At 39.6% G+C, this 17,494-nt stretch overlaps 1 non-coding gene across 1 annotated transcript; it reads right to left on the bottom strand.

Annotated features, from left to right (window-relative positions):
* Positions 1-12,248: 12,248 nt before the first annotated feature.
* On the bottom strand, positions 12,249-12,355 carry LOC145049067 (small nucleolar RNA R71). Its single transcript, XR_013683185.1, has one exon. It is a non-coding gene; the product is annotated as a small nucleolar RNA R71 (small nucleolar RNA).
* Between the last annotated feature and the right edge of the window lie 5,139 nt (positions 12,356-17,494).

The following is a 17,494-nucleotide window of genomic DNA, read 5'->3' as shown; positions in this document are numbered from 1 at the left end:
TTTTGGGTTTCACTCAGCTCGTAGTGACACGAAACTAAGATCATAAACACAGATGTTGTGTAACCATAAACCTCAGTGGTAATTTCTGAGAGTCTTAAGGGTTACGTTTATGAAACGAATGTAATGGAGAAGTGTAATGGAGATGGTGTAAGAAGATAAAGTACCTCTGCTGCGAAAATAAGGACCAAGCAGAAAAACTCTTAACTCATATGAGAAGAGAGTGAGGTAGCTCATGATTAGAATAAATGAGGTAGCCTTATTGGGAAGACAAGGTTTGTGTATACCAGGTCATGAAGGCTGTTATTCAAAATCTTATGAGGCTTGGGACACATACAGCAGCATGCTTCTAGGGACACTTAAGTAATTCATCAATTATAACCCCATAAACGAACGAACACACATAAAAAAAAATAAAAAATATTTTTGGAGTTTTTGAGATTTATTAAAGAAATAATAAAGAAATAAAAGAAAAGAAAAAAAATTTGAATAAAATTAAACAAATAGTAAGAGAAAAAAAAATTAGTCTTAAAAAAAACTTTAGAAAAAAATGAAAAACCGAACCCGAACGTTCGGTTGGGAAAAAGTTGAAAAACCGAACCCGAGCGTTCGGTTGGTTTCGGTTGCAGAAAATTTTGAAAAACCGAACCCGAGCGTTCGGTTGGTTTCGGTTCCAGAAAATTTTGAAAAACCAAACCCGAACGTTCGGTTGATTTCGGTTCAACAAAATTTTGAAAAACCGAACCCGAACCTTCGGTAGGTTTCGGTTCAACAAAATTTTGAAAAACCGAACCCGAACCTTCGGTAGGTTTCGGTTCAACAAAATTTTGAAAAACCGAACCCGAACCTTCAGTAGGTTTCGGTTTTGGAAAATTTTAAGAAACCGAACCCGAACCTTCGGTAGGTTTCGGTTTTGGAAAATTTTGAGAAACCAAGGATTTTAGACATGCAATGGGAAAATATTTTCAACACTAAGAAAAACAATTTTGTACAAGTAATATACAACCAAGAAAACTACCTTTGAAGTGATGAGCGAGTCAGATGGTTTAACCGAACCCGAGCGTTCGGTTGGTTTCGCTTCTTATGTTTGAGGTTGAGAGGTAGTGTGAGGTACTGACTCTGATTCCATCATACCTAGCCCTTGCAATATTCTATTGAATGATGCTTCAGGAAGAGCTTTGGTAAAGACGTCAGCCAGTTGATCAGTGGTTCTTACGAAGTGAACTTCGACATTTCCATCTTCCACGTGATCTTTGATGAAGTGATACCTCAGTGCTATGTGTTTGGTTTTAGAGTGTTGCACTGGGTTATGACAGATCCTAATTGAACTTTCAGAGTCACAATATAGTGGGATCTTCTTCATATTGAGTCCATAGTCTCGAAGTTGACTCTGGATCCAAATCACTTGTGAGGTGCAAGAAGCAGTGGCTATGTATTCCGATTCGGCAGTAGACAACGACACACACGTTTGTTTCTTGGATTGCCAGCTGACCAAGTTTCCGTCAAGGAATTGACAGCCACCAATAGTGCTTTTTCGGTCGAGTCCACATCCTCCAAGGTCAGCATCAGAATAGGCTTGAACAAAGAAACCGGAGTTGGATGGATACCATAGACCTAAGGAGGTAGTTCGCTTGAGATAGCGTAAAATGTTCTTCACTGCAAGCATGTGAGGTTCGCGTGGGTTTGCCTGAAATCGAGCACAATAACACACAGAAAACATGATGTCAGGCCTGCTAGCAGTAAGATACATTAATGAGCCTATCATTTGACGATAGAGCGTGATATCAACAGCCGGTTTGTCTAGGGATGGAGTTAGCTTGGTGCCGAATGCCATTGGGACTTTGACTTTGGAGTCTCCCATCATACCAAACTTTGCTAGGAGAGTCTTTGTGTAAGCTTCCTGATTGATAAAGATGCCTTCGGGTCCCTGTCTAATATTTAAACCAAGGAAAAAGTTAATAGGACCCATTGAGCTCATTTCAAATTTAGTCTCCATCAACTTTCTGAATTCAGCTGTTAAGCTGGGATTCGTAGAGCCAAAGATGATGTCATCGACATAAATTTGAACTATCATAAGGTGGTTACCTTCCTTTTTGCGAAAGAAGGTTGGGTCAACCGAACCTTGTTTGAATTTAGACATCTTTAAGAATTTAGTCAGCGTTTCAAACCAGGCTCTCGGAGTTTGTTTAAGGCCATATACAGCTTTATCCAGAATATAGCAATGGTTTGGATACTTTTCGTTCACGAACCCAGGTGGTTGCTCCACATACACGGTTTCTTCGAGTTCTCCATTAAGAAATGCACATTTGACGTCCATTTGGAAAACTTCAAAGTTTTTGTGGGCAACATAAGCCAGAAATATTCTTACAGATTCCAGCCTAGCTACAGGAGCGAAGGTTTCTTCATAATCAATTCCTTCCTCCTGACAGTATCCCTTTACAACCAGACGAGCTTTGTTCCTTATAACATTTCCTTCCTTGTCCATTTTGTTCCTAAAGACCCATTTGAGACCAACAACCGAAGCATCTGGAGGAGTTGGAATAAGACGCCAGACTTTGTTCCTTTCAAATTCGTTCAGTTCGTCTTGCATTGCTTGAACCCAATCAGAGTGATCGAGGGCAGTGTTAACTGTCTTCGGTTCAACTTTTGATACAAATGAGTTAAACATACAAAACTCAACCTTTGAAAATAAGGATGTCTGTTTTGCTTTCAGTTGTGATCGGGTCAGAACATTCTCAGAGACATCTCCAACCACTTGAGAGATAGGATGATCTCTGGTCCATTTGGTAAGAGGAGGATAGTTTGGATCAAAGGTAGGGTCTAGTTCAGCATTGATCATTTCTTCTGGCTCAGGTTGGCTATCGTAATCAAGCGTCATATCATCATGCTCCCCCTTGATTGATGAGATTTAAGAAACTTGAAGGTCAGAGGTTTCTTGTGGTGCTGGATTTTCAGGCGTTGAAGCACCTTCGGTTGGAGAAGCACCTTCGGTTGCAGTTGTAGAACTTGGCTCCCCCTCGACATGTGAGCTTGGCTCCCCCTCGACATGTGAGCTTGGCTCTTCCTCGTCATGTGAGCTTGGCTCCCCCTCGATAGAAGCATTATGGAATGGAGGTTCATTAGAAGTCGATCCTCCTTCATTCATTCTCCTTGCAGCTTCTTCGACAATCTGCTTCATGTGGTCAACCTTGTTGTCTGCTGCACCGGCTTCTGAGAGAGAAGCTTTCTCTGGTTCATCAAAGAGCTCCAGAAATTTTTCGTATAGATTAGCGATCGAGACTGTGACTTGGCCAGTTTGAGGAAAGATTTCCCCTGTGGTGTCTTCTTTGGCCTGTAGCTTTTTGACATAGCTATCGTCAAAGGTCACATAATATGTCTCTTCAATTTTTCTCGAACGCTTGTTTAGGACCCTGTATGCCTTGGATGTGAGAGAGTAGCCCAGAAAGATTCCCTCGTCGGCTTTGACATCGAACTTATTGCGGTGTTCTCTAGAGTTAAAGATGAAACACCGTGAGCCGAACACATGGAAAAATTTCACATTGGGCTTTCTGTTGTTTAGTATCTCATAAGGTGTGAGCGTGAATCGCTTGTTGAGATAAGACCTGTTCTGTGTAAAACAAGCAGCAGAAATAGCATCAGCCCAAAAATAAAGAGGTAAGGAAGCGAAACTTAGCATAGTTCGGGCAGCTTCACACAAAGATCGGTTTCGTCTTTCGACTATTCCGTTTTGTTGAGGTGTGTAGGGAGCTGAGAAGTTGTGACTTATTTCCTTTTCTGCTAGAAACTCTTCAAACTCCTTGTTCTTGAATTCCAGACCATTGTCGCTCCTACTTGAGAATTACTTTCTTTGTCTTTTTCTCAATAATTTCAGAACCTTCATCATCGAATGAGACTTTAAGACCTGTACCTCCAACAAGCTGAGATACACTGATGAGGTTGTGTTGGAGTCCTTCCACATAAGCCACCTTCCTTATAGTAAAGTCACCATTTGTTATCATCTCGTATCCCTTAATGGTGCCGAAAGAGTTATTTCCAAACTTGACATTTGCACCATTTGCAAGAGATCTGTATTCCCTGAGCTCCTCTTTCCTCCCTGTCATGTGACGTGATCAGCCACTATCGATGTACCATTCTTCGTCGAACTGCTCGTCACTTATAACCTGCAAAAATTAAGCAGATTTAGGAACCCAAACTTTCTTGGGTCCACGTGAGCTTTTCATGGAAACAGGAACAGTAAGAGAGATGTCAACAAGATATGTTCGTTTTATGAGTGTTGTTTCATCTTTCTTTTTAATGGTAAAAACATTTATCTTATTAGGATTGGGTGCGTTCGGTTTGGACTCTGGTTTGGATTCATTGACCTTCTGTTTGCCCTTTTGTTCAGCTGACGAATGAGATTTTTGAGAACGAACAGAATTAGCTTTAGAGCAAGATGGAGATGAATTGGTGGAAGTAGAAGAATTAGATGAACTAGAAGAAGTGGGTTTGGATTGAGAGGACTTCTTGGCTGGAGACTCTAGGTGACCCTTTTTCTTTTGATCATTGGAGGGACTGACCTTAGAGTTTTGTTCTCTTTTGACTTCAGAAACGAACCTTTGCATTCGGTTGGAATCGTTCTTTGAACCGAACCTTTGCTTTCGGTTGAAGTTATTCTTAGCACCGAACCTTTGCTTTCGGTTGGTATTCTCTTGTGAACCGAACCTTGGCTTTCGGTTATTGTGGCTCTCAGGCTTTCCGACAGGATTGTTTTCACACTTCAGATTCTTGTCTTGATGTGAGAAGTGTGCATTCTGGGATTGCCAGAATTGCCTCCTTTCAGAGAGATTCTTCCTGTATCTTTTGTTCCTTTCACGTTTCTTATTCCTCATCTGCTTTGGTTGATGATGAATATTTGCCTTCATTTTCGGTTTTTCCTTGGCTGGTTCCTTTTGAACTGAAGGAGTTTCACTTTGAGCTGAGGGAGTAGAGGGAACGTCTTCTTTTGCCGAACTTTCATCCTCCTGAGGAATGTCTTTCGTACCACTGGTGCTTGGCTCATCGAAATTATCTGGCTTATTCAAGGGTTCAGATATGTATCTACCTTTACTCATCCAGGAGGTCCTTTCAGATAAGCCCACCGTTTCGTTTGCATTATCTATTGGAGCAGACCAAAAGTACTCATCACAGCCATCAACATTGTCTTCGTTTACAATAGCTGTGAGTTCAACCGTCTGATGTTCGGTTACTCCAGTGACCTTGTATACTTGATTTGGAGTGGTCTTGACCTTTTGATACACAACTGCTTTCTCTGCTAAGATCGGGGACTTTTGTTGGGACAATCGAGCGAACTCCACTGAATTTTCAGAAATAAGATTCTTGTGGTTTTCAGGTTTGCTTTTAACAAATTCTGAGCAGTCAACCGTGTCCTCTACAGAAATTTCACTCATGTTGTCGTCCTCGTTTAGCTCAGATGCATTTTCAACATCAATTTTGTTTTCTGAGCTTACGTTGGCGTTTAAAGAGTCAAATTTTTGTATGGTTTCGGTTCTCAGTTTAAGTCTATCATTTTCATCCAAAAGGTTTTTGAGCATGTCCTTGTGGTCCTTGGATTTAATGAAGGACTCAATTTTGCCCAGTCCATACATGTAGGTCGGATTGATATCATCGGACGATATCACACTCTCACAATTATAGGCTTCAGCATCGATCTCATCCTCCTTAAACTCAAGGAAGGGAAAATCATGTGATGGATCTTTTGGCCTATTTCACAGTTCAAGTGAAGCTGAGTAATATTAGAATATAGACGTTTTGCAATTAAACAAAAAACATTCCGCTGTTTTAACAACTTTAAATTGTCTCTTTGTAAATAAATGTTTTCGTCTTTTATTTTAACTAATTCTGACTCCTTCAACTCGATCCACATCCGCCGCTCCTCACTTTTCGAAGACACCCTGCTTAATTGATCAGTTAGGTTAGAATTGGTGACTCGAGTTTGAGTTAAGCTACTATCTAGATGAGAAATTCTTGTATTAACATTTTTTAGTTCTTTCTCATATGAGGATTGTGGTACTTTAAATGAAATGAAAACCGATTGTACCTTCTTTATCAGTTCATCAAGCTCATTGAACTGCTGGCTGAGTGGTTTGGCCGTAAAGCACATGTCCTCCTTCCCCTTCGGTTCATCGCTTCCACCATCAGTGTTGTATCCCCTCATCTGAGATACATCAGACACCATGAAGCATCTTCCTCCACTACTCTCCTCCTTTGCCACATAAGCCTTTCCATGAGTAGGCTTCCTCACTTCATCGTCTTCTGAGTCGGTAGACCAAACTTCTGTGCTACCGAACTCGTCATCAGCAACCGAACCCTACACAATAAGAGCATTAATAGAAGGGTTAGCGGTAGACTTCTTCTTTCTCAACTCATCCAGCCTTTTCTGCAACACAGCTTCCTCATCCATTTCATCATCCTTCTCAGCCATCTTCTTAAGAACATAATCTTTAGCATAGTGGTTTTTCCCACCACAGTAGTAACAGCTTACTCCTGAATCGCCATCCACCTTCGGTTCCTTCTTGGGCTCCTCAACCTTCGGTTCATTGTTAATTTTTTCTGAACTGTAATTCCCCTTCCAGTTTCGGTTTTTATTGCTGGGGAGTCTCTTCTTTATGAACCTCTTGGGATTGGACACCATCATAGCATAATCCTCAGACGTGAGGTCATACTCCTCCAGGTTGAGGTCTTCATCCTCCATCACAGCTTTACTTTTTTGATTATGAGGGCCAACGAACCAAGGCTTGAAACAACGTTCTTCTCCTGCAGCACAATCTTCTCTTGGGATTTGAGAATTACCACCAGTTTTGCCAAAGAGTATGATTTAAACTGCTGATGGGCTTTGATTGTAGACACCACTGCTCTCCATTCAGACCTCAGACCATTTAAGAATGTAACCTTCTGCTCGATAAGCTTCCTTTCAATGTCATGTTTGATCATCTTGCTGAGAAGATGATTGAAGCGATCGAACGTCTGGGTCACTGTTTCTTCGGCTCCTTGCCTGAATTCTCCAAACTCAGATAAGAGCAAGGTTTGGATAGAATGTTCAAGATCCTCGTCTGTAGAATACAGTTCGCGAAGTCTATCCCAAACTTCCTTTGTCGTTGTGCAAGAGCTGACCAACCTGAAGGTGTCGGACTGAAGAGTGAATCTGATCAACCTTAATGCCTTGATATTGCACTGGAATTTGTCTTTTTTATCTTGTGCAATATCCTTAACATCCTTCAGCAGATCATTGTACTCCTTTTGTGTCTTAATAATCCTGGACGTTGCAGAATGAGAAAACGGTCCATTAATGATGGCTTCCCATATGAGGTACCCATTATCCTCAGATCCTATCACATAGTCTTCGAAGTGATGCGCCCATACTTCATAGTCATGGGTGTATAGGATTGGAATCTTCATGGTCGAACCAATGCTGTTAGAAATATTGATTGGATTTGATTGCGACTCGTCCATTATGATCGAAAAAACCTGTTCAAAGATCAGACTTGTAATAAAGCAGATTAGGGCAAAACAATAAATATCAAGATACGTCAATAATGAGATGACAGCTCAATAAATATCGGTAGTTGCGGAAAAACCCTAATTGAAACCTTTTCACAGAAAAGATGTGTATCGATTACACAGCCTCCTGCTCTGATACCAATTGATGAGGTTAAAAACCTTTAATCTATGAAGATCGATTAGATCTCAAACAGGTAAGTAAATATAAAACTGTAAGAACACGAAAATATGAACGAGACAAGAATGAATCAAACGTGTCGAATGATTAAACAAAATCCTCAGAAGAGCTCGATTAAGAACATCAACTGTAGAGGATTGGTAGGTTACAAGAACGATCAAAGAAATCTGTAAAAATATCGTTACGCTCTAGAACAATCGTTAACCTAATATGCATGCAAGCATATACTTATATATTAAACATAATGGGCTCTCGGTTGGACAGGCCCAAACTGGAATACAAATAAAATAAATAAACATTCGAGCCCAACGACGCAACACTTGAGCAAATCTTCAACCCAACAACTGTTGTGAATTGGTGTGTGGATTGTCTAAAGTGTATTAGACATAAGCAATTGTTTTCTGCAACGTTCATGAGTGCTTATGAATATGATTTGAGCATTGGATTAAACCCACGCTCAATTGTAGTCTATTGTCAGTCGTCATAAATCTGAATTCGGGAAACAACACATAGACAGAGAGAATGATTTAGATCCATGTCTCAGTCTATACGATAATATCTTGAATGGAGGAATATATGATCCTTTATCTAAAGGACACGCGTATCTGATAAGATCAGAGTTGACAGCGGCTTTAGAAAGCTATGATTGTAGATCAGGATCTAAAGTCATACGCGGAATAGTTATTAGACTTTTCCAAGTGGGAGACTGTTGGATTAGTGTCTAAGTCAATAACTATTTTGGTATGTACTTGACCCGATGGTGCATGGTACTTTTGGGTTGCCTTCACCAAAGCAACTTGATAGGATGAATTATGGAGAGAAAGGATTAAATATGATTTATTAATATATTATGAGTATAATATATTACGGGAGAAATCATATTGTTTAATTAATATAGTTAAGAATTAAGTTTGTGACTAAAAGAGATTAATTAAACTTAAGGGACTAGAATTGTAATTATAAGATAATTGTAATTGGGCTATGGATTACCTTATTATACAAGGTTGGACGAATTCTATGGGGAAACCCATTAGAAATCGTCCAAGGCTTATTAAAGAAGGGTCCATGGGTTGCTTAGGGCCTAAGCATCCAAATTAGGGTTTCCTAGTTTAAAACGCTAATAGCCTACATGTATAAATAGTACCCTTAAGCCTAAAAAACGTGGTGAACTAATTGGTTAGGGTTTCCACACGTTTTTGGCAGCCTCCTTCTCTTCTCCTCTTCATCCTCTTGCTCTTGGTGTTTTTGAGCCATTAGAGGAGTGACATTTGTGACTCTAACCTTTCTAAAGTCATTACAAGAAGGATTTGTGATTGTTATTGCTACATAACAATCAAGGTAACATCGAAACCTATTTATTATGGTAATATGATTACTTGTATGCTAGAACTAGGGTTTAAAGTCTTGGATGAATAGCATATACAATAGAGAAACCTAGATCCAAGCATTAGGGTTGCATGAGCACATAGGATGTTCTTATGGCTAAAACCCATTAAATATATGTGGGTTACTTACCCCTTCTTGGGAGCTATCTGACAACAATGTACTTCTCAGTGGCTTTAGATGAAAATCATGAACCCCTACTCTTAGCAATTGGTTTGGGAACGTTAGAGTGTGAAGAATCATGGAGATGGTTCATGATGAGGTTAAAAGATTGTTTAGGTGAGGATACAAAGGTTGGTTTCATAAGCAACCTATGTGATAAAATAGACTTTTGGTGTTCATAGTGCCTACCCAGATTCGTATCATGGATATTGTCCTAAAGATATAGCTCGAAAAATTTGTGAGTCAGTCGGACATAACAAAACGGAAGTCGAATCGTTGTTTTGGAAGTCATGCAATGCATATAGCATTGATGATTTTTACTTGTGTCTGGAAAGGTTGCAAAGTGCATCTAGGAAACAACCTTTCTGCACCTTGCTTAGGAGTCCAATTTACTGGCTTGACGATATAACAATTTCAAAATGGACACGAGCATTTTTCTCAAAAGTACGTTACAATGTTAAATCGATTGTCGTCCCAGAAATTTTGCAAATTATATCCACCCGTGAGTTTCCTATAACAACGATAATTGAGTTAATCAATACGTCGATACAATCAAAGTATGCTGAACGGGCTGAAGTGGCGGGTAAGGGAGATTGTTATATTTAGTTTTTTTCTTGTGTTAATATTTTTCTAAAATTGTCAGATTTTCCAGGGAGGCTGTCTGGTGGGTTGATATTTGCATATTTAGCTCCATAATAAGTTTAGATTTTTATCATTTATTAGCTAATTTATTGTATATCATGGATAAAAGATACTTAAAAGTGTTTGAATTGTATTTTTAGTCCAAAAGCGAAGCTTGGATGCAAAAGGAAGCAGGAGAAGCGGTTGGGAGCTCGGGAGTTGAACAAAGAAGAAAAACACTAAAAATACAAGGTACTCGGCGAGTAAGGTCGACTACTCGGCGAGTAGCGTCGAAGATTCGAGAGGATAAAGACTCTGTGACTTACCGTGTATGAGTATTAAGGGGTGGACTCGGCGATTCGGTTCGAATCTATAAAAATAGCTTTCCAGATCGCCATTCGATATGCTGGAACCCTTGGAGAGAAGCAGGCTGCGAATCAGAGCTAGGAGAGATCTGAAGAACGAAGATACAACCTAGAATTCAATTTCGAAGGAGATTAGAGGCAAATTCTCATCATTCTATTTAATCTATTATTTGCAATCATGGTTAGACAATTAGAATTCGTTTTATTGCTGTTAATTACCTCAATCATGAGCTAAAACTCTTAAACTTCTGTTTGGGGATACGAAATTGAGACTATGGTTTGATTATTGATAGGATTAATTCAATATTGGTGATTTTGTTGATTTTAGCTTGTTAAAGAACCTTGTGTGTGAATGATAACTATTTTTCTATTGATAGGAAGATAATTAGTTAGTATGAACATCTTTTAATTGTCAACCTCATATGTTTATGTGACCACTTTATTATATGTCTAGGATTAATGAACATGAAACTAGAATTAATAGAAAATTAGGTAAATTCATGTGTGATCTTGTGTGATGACCATCAACAAGAGGTTAACTAAAGGACCAAACTAGTTAGCTATTACAAGTCTAAATCACCCCGAATAAATAATCTAGTGAATTAAATTAAATTAGACAACTGATCACTGTTTGAGTTAGTTTGTTCTCTAAGGATTAGTGCAGCGAACGCAAAGCTAATCACTTGAATCGGTAGCCAATAGAAGAATTAATCCATTGCACTAATATCATAATATCAACCATATGATCAATTGAGTTAAACTAAACAGAAGTCCTTCTCGTTATTGAATTTATTTAAATCTTTGCTTTTCTAGTTTTTAGTTTAAGTGATAGTTAGTAAATTTCTAGTCTTATAAAACTAGAGAAAATCCCTACTTATTATTTAATTTAGATAAAATTAGTCTTTAGTTTTAACTTATCGTTCCCTGTGTTCGATACCCTACTTATTTAGCTGTACACAATTGATAAGTCCACTGCCCTTGTGTGTTCATTTTATAATTAAAAGTAGGTTTAAAACTAGTTGAGTTTACACACATCAAGTTTTTGGCGCCGTTGCCGGGGAACAGTTCTAAATTAGCACTAAGTTCTATTTTTATCGATCCTTTGTGTGGGATTTATCCTTCAAAAAGTTAATTCTTACTTTATTTAGTAGTTAGTATGGGTTTTAATAAAAATTCGTTTTAAATAATAATTAGAAATTTTTTCTGTTTTTGCCTTGAACTCGCCGAGTGCACTCGTGACAACTCGGCGAGTCCATCGCTGTTCACAGTTTTAATTTTTATTTTATTTTTGTTCTTTTTACGTGTTTTTTTTTTGTTTTATTTGCATTTGTTTCATGACCCGAGGGTCTGATACGCCTCTGGTCCCTCCTCTCGAAGACCCGGAATCCGCACTAAGGAGGAACAAAGGAAAAGCCGTTGGAGAATCCGTTTCTTCAAAGAATTCGCCATTAAAGAACCTCAAGTCCGTTTTCAGCTAGAAGAAGAGCAACAAATTAGGAGCATCCAACACCTCTTTAGCAATCGAAGACCCGATTAAAGAAGACACCGAGTACGAGACCGAGGAAGAAGAAAAACCTACATACGAGCACAAATCCGATTTTGAGGACGATTTAGCTATTACTATGGCTAATATCGATGAAGTCCCCATGGGGGAATGGAAGAAGAGGATGCGCGATGACACTGGCCTGGGACTTGTGCAGCTCGCAATTCCCGCAAGTTCTACTTTTGAGCTTAAGGGTCATATCCTCGCTCAACTCAAGGAGATTCCCTTCTATGGAAAAGACCACGAAGATGCTTACAAGCACTTAGATGAAGTAAATGATGTGGTTGACTACTTCAATGTACCAAATGTGCCACGAGAGACCCAGCTACTTCGTATGCTTCCAGTCACATTCAAGGGTGCTGCAAAGGATTGGCTCAAGTCACTCCCCCCCGGGTCGGTCACCACATGGGCTAAGATGAAAGAAGAGTTGATAGACCATTTTTGCCCGCCTTCTAAAATAGCCAAGTTGAAGAAAGCCATTGCCAATTTCGAGCAACAACCCGGAGAGTCCCTTTATGAGGCGTGGTAGAGGTACAAAGGTCTTCTCAAAAATTGCCCGCACCATGATCTTAATAGCCAACAAGAAGTCTCCATCTTCTATGATGGAGTCAATGTTACCATAAGGCCATTGCTCGACTCGCAAGGCACGCTTATAAAGAAGGCACCCCCGATAATCAAGGAATTAATTGAATAATTCTCTAAACATTCTAGAGAATACCACAACCCAATAAATGAAGTAAGTCAGGGGGTAGTGAACTCGGCCAATGATGGCTAAGCTCGATAGTTTAGATAGAAGGATGACAAAAATGGATCAAACAATCCATGCTATTCGAGTTGGATGCGAGAACTGTAGATGACGTCGTCTCACGAAGGATTGTGACTTGGATGAAAATGGAAACAAGAAGGCGCAAGTGTTCTACTCAAGCGGCAACAGATACGATGAGAATTGGCAGAAACCAAAGAAGGAATGGCTCCCGTATGAAGAGTATAAAAAGGAAAATGAGGAAAAGTACAAGCAGAAAGAGACGGGTTTCTATCAAAAGGAAGAACCAGTTGTGGAAAATAGATCCGACTTAGAAGATATGTTCACAAGATTCATAGCCGTGTCCGAAAAATGAGACAACCGGATATTTCAACTCTTTGTAATGGCCTAATAGGACAAGTATTGTAACCACTTTTGAGTTAAAGAAATTAACTCTGATAATAAAATGTCCAAAAAGTTTCTATTTAACTACCTACTATGTTTAATATCATTAAACCGAGATCGTACGTAAAAAGAATGCCCAAATCCGGCTTCGTATACTGAAGTTAAGATTTTTCCAAGTTCAGCTTAGCAACAGACAGCTAAAAACTCGAATCGAAGATCGAACGACTTTTGGCCGGAATGAAATAAACGAGAATCGAAGGTCTCGACAATGGTATCTCAGCGGTAAAAAGTCTGGAAAAAACCGACGTTAGATAAAGAAGTTATGAATTTTTAAAGAATTTCCTTAATCACGTCATTTTAATAAATAAATAATAAAAATAATTTCGGAATTTGCCGACGGAGTCTAAACGAAAGTTGTAGAGAGTAGTCTCACCTACGCGTGGATATAAAGACCATCGAAAACGGAGTTCGTATGAAGAAGATATGATTTTTTGAAGTTTATTAAATAAATTATATATAAATTTAAATAAAAAATCCGGTAATATCCGAAGGAGGAGTCAGCGTCCTCATCCGAGTTACGCGTCGCGTAACCCCGTACGCCCCGCGTACGCGAAGGCCTTGGTCTCGGTCCGTCCACGTCGCCCCTATGCGAGCCTACCCGACCCGTCCCATCCGAAGCGAGGCAGTCGAGGACTTGGTCACGGGTGACGCACGAGTACGCCTTGCGTACGAGCGTAGGCCCCGCGTACCGAGGCTTCTCAGACCCCCTATAAATAGAGATGCGAGGGTTCCGGGAAATTCACCCCATTTCTCTCATTTCTCTCACGATATTGCCTCGATTTCTGTGCCCGCACTACCCCGAAGCCCTGGTCATTTTGCTCAAGTCCCGAAGGTCGATTTTACTCCCGAGATTCCCGAGGATCCCGTGAAAAATCCGTTTCCCAAGACGAAACTCTGCCCGGTTTTCCATCTCGCTATCTTCAAACTTTCAAGTGAGTTCATACCCCTTAATTAACCCTTTTTTAATATTCTAAATGCTTTTATATGCTTTCTAAGGGGGGGAAAATACAGGTAAAACACACGACTACTATCGGGTGTTATATATAAAGATTATTATACACCTTTATTAAGTAGAATCATATGTGATTTATAAACTTTATACGGAACTCCCATGTACAAAATATATTACAATAGCATTCTATCTTTAAAACTATAAATTGTTGTAATGCATGTATAAACTAAACATTTTTCCTAGATTTAATGTATATGTGTCTATCTTATGCTCTACAAAAATCTATGCTTTCATAACAAGTGATTCCTTTTCTAGATATTCTAAAACAAACGAGGCACACTTTTAGAAAATTATAATAGGTATAGTTTTATGAGGATATTGCTAACTTTTACATACTAGAAACACGATTTTTAAGAAATCACTTTCATATACAAGAGCAAACGAACATTTTAACACGTAAATCTGTTTTTATACTACGGTTTTGTGAGACATTAACTTCACGTATGTTCGAGTACACATTTCAAGTCCTGTATTATATACCAGAATCCCTTGGAGGGGGAGCATGGTGTTTGTGTATAGATCTATACGGGCTTGACAACCCGCGCCTTGACTGTTAGCTACAGTCCACCATTTGGGGTGACAAACGTCATAACATTCCAACGCCTGAAGAACGTTGTGTATAGGCATTCCAAGTATTGTATGGTTATAAAACTCACACGAGGTATTAAAAATACATTGATTTACGAGGTTTTCAAACATATTGGTTATTTTTACACTTAGATACATTTTTGGAAACAAACTTTGGTCTTGAAGTAAGACTACTTTTATACTAGTAGAAAATATAGGATTTTCTAAACACAAACAAACAAGGACAAACATTTCATTTTATACAAACATTTTCATTTAAATACTTATGAAACTCACCAGCTTAAATGCTAATCTACTCTTTCAAAATTACTTGTATGTCCCAGGGATTTAGTAACTACAGGTATCATTATGCTTTTGATGAAGGGATGCTGCGGCGCCAGTTTAATCTCATATTTTGACATCATATTGTAATTGGTTTTGAACATCTAACTTTTGACAAATGTAAACTTTCAATTATATATATGATGGTTGTATTGCTTTCTTTACTATGTATTCATTTGTTACGTTACCACATGAAGTCATCCGCCCCCGAACGTTTCCACCGTTCAGGTTTGGGGGTGTGACAGATTGGTATCAAAGCAATGTTTATAGTGAACTAAGTATATCGAACCACATAAGATATACAAAATATAAATGCTTAAGGGACGAATACTCTCTGAGAAAACAATTTTCTTTTCACGCTTGAGCAGCGTTACGTTTAACTTAAATTGTAGTTCATTTAAGTACAAATACATGCATACAACAAATTATTTTTCATGATATCTAACTATACAACAAGTATTTAGACAAGTTGACACTACGATTAAGACTCGATATATGTAATCGGATTTGGGACAAATATAGCGTGATCAACTATATTTGGGACGAATACTCTCTGAGAAAACAAACTCACCAAAAACATCGCGAGAATCAAACATAAGAATTTAAATACTATAGGAGTATTTGCTACATAAACTAGTTTAACTTACATATTTAATACTTACATGTGTCAACCTTATTCAATTCTTATAACCCTATTTCTCGTACAGTCAAATGGCTGGATTTCACCACCCCGACGACCCCTACTTTCCCAACCAAGGCAATGGAGGATGGGTCGAAGATGATCCCGAAGAGGACGAGGAACCCATAGAAGTGGATGATGACTCCGGTACCGACTCAGAGCCGGAAGTGATCAATCCACCCCCCGTATAACCTCCCGTCTTCGTAAGAAACTTTCAAGGACCGAATCCCGTCTGGGGAAGTCACCTCCACCATTGGAGCCAACAACAAAACCTACGCCCTCCTACGACATGTGCCGGGACTTCTATGATGTCCGCGGCGGAGGTTCGGCTGATCGGGCACTCCCAGTAATGGTGGGTAAGCTAGCCAATCAGTCTTACCAATCCGGAGTTCAAGCTAGCCGGCTCCGGGATGTCAACGTGGAAGTACAGGTTCACACTTCCGACATCCGTAGGCTGGACAAAATACAAGACAATGCGCAACTCCAAACCGAGGCATTCCAAGCGCAAATGATTGTAGCCCTCGCTGAATTGAGGGAACAACAAGCCGCTTTTGATAGGCGTCTAATGGAGTCAAAGCAATCAGATGCGGAGTCAAGCTCCAAGCGCAACCTACGTTGCAAGTAGTGCTTGTCAAAGACTCAAATTTTGTTATAACTTAGGACCTCGGCTAAAAGTCTTTAAAATTCTCGAACTTTGTAATCGGAGACCCTTATAGGGGTCAAAATTTCATGATCGTTGTATCAACTTTTATATTAATATAAGTGACACTATTATTGCTACGTTGAGTATTTCGTTCAAACCTTGAAAAGTCATCGAGAAACCAAATACTTGTTTCATACTTTCAGTCTTACAAATAACTTTCATTCTTCTATTTTAAGACTCATACTATCATCTGTTGTTGAACTATAGCAATTTAGTTCATGAGACACATACATTTTCTATTCTATGGAATTCTTATCTTTACCTTTTCAACCTATAGTTGAAGGATGCCTCCGCGTAGGAATCCGAGACGAAACAACGGTGGGGAAGCACCTATACCACCACCACCTCCACCTCCTCAATTTGATGCTGTCATGTTCCAAGCAGCAGTCACTGCAGCGGTAGCAGCTGCCATGTCACAACTCAATAACTCGAGTACTAATGGCTCGAGAGCTGGCACGCACCTATCCAACCATGGCGAGAGTCATGGGCAACCCCGAGCATGCACCTATAAGGACTTTACTAATGCCAAACCCCGGATGTTTTATGGAACTGGTGGTGTGATGCCTCTGAGGCAGTGGATTGAAAGGACAGAATCAGTCTTTGAAATCTGCTCCAGCCCCGAGCACAATAAAGTCAAGTTTGCAACCTTCACACTCATTGATAGAGCTTTAGCTTGGTGGAATGGCCACGTTAAAGTACTTACCCTAATAGTGGCAAACTCCATAAGCTGGGAGAGCCTCAAAGCCATGATGATGAGAGAATACTGCCCACAGGGAGAGATTCAAAAGCTCGAACACGAACTCTGGACTCTCGGAATGGTTGGTACCGACATCGCAACTTATACCAACAGATTCTGCGATCTGGCAATCCTTTGCCCAGATATGATTGCTCCTAAGAGAAAGAAAATATAGAGGTACATATGGGGACTGACGCCTCAAATACGGTCAAGCGTGTTAGCTTCCAAACCTCACACCTTTGAAAGTGCTAAGGAACTCGAACAATCTCTGATTGACTATGGAGGTCATCAGAACTCAACCGTTTCTGCACCAGAACCACAGAAAGGAAACAACAACAACAACAACAACAACAACAACAATAGGAAGAGAGTATGGAATAAAGGGAAGGATTGGTCTTCCCAAGAATCCGGAAAGAAACAACTGGTTTCAGTGAATGCTGCCACTGTACCTACTACAGCTCCT

The sequence above is a fragment of the Lactuca serriola genome, chromosome 4, assembly GCF_051521515.1.
Source record: "Lactuca serriola cultivar US96UC23 chromosome 4, Lser_US96UC23_V15, whole genome shotgun sequence".
NCBI lineage: Eukaryota > Viridiplantae > Streptophyta > Magnoliopsida > Asterales > Asteraceae > Lactuca > Lactuca serriola.
This window is presented reverse-complemented; position numbering and strand designations above follow the sequence as displayed.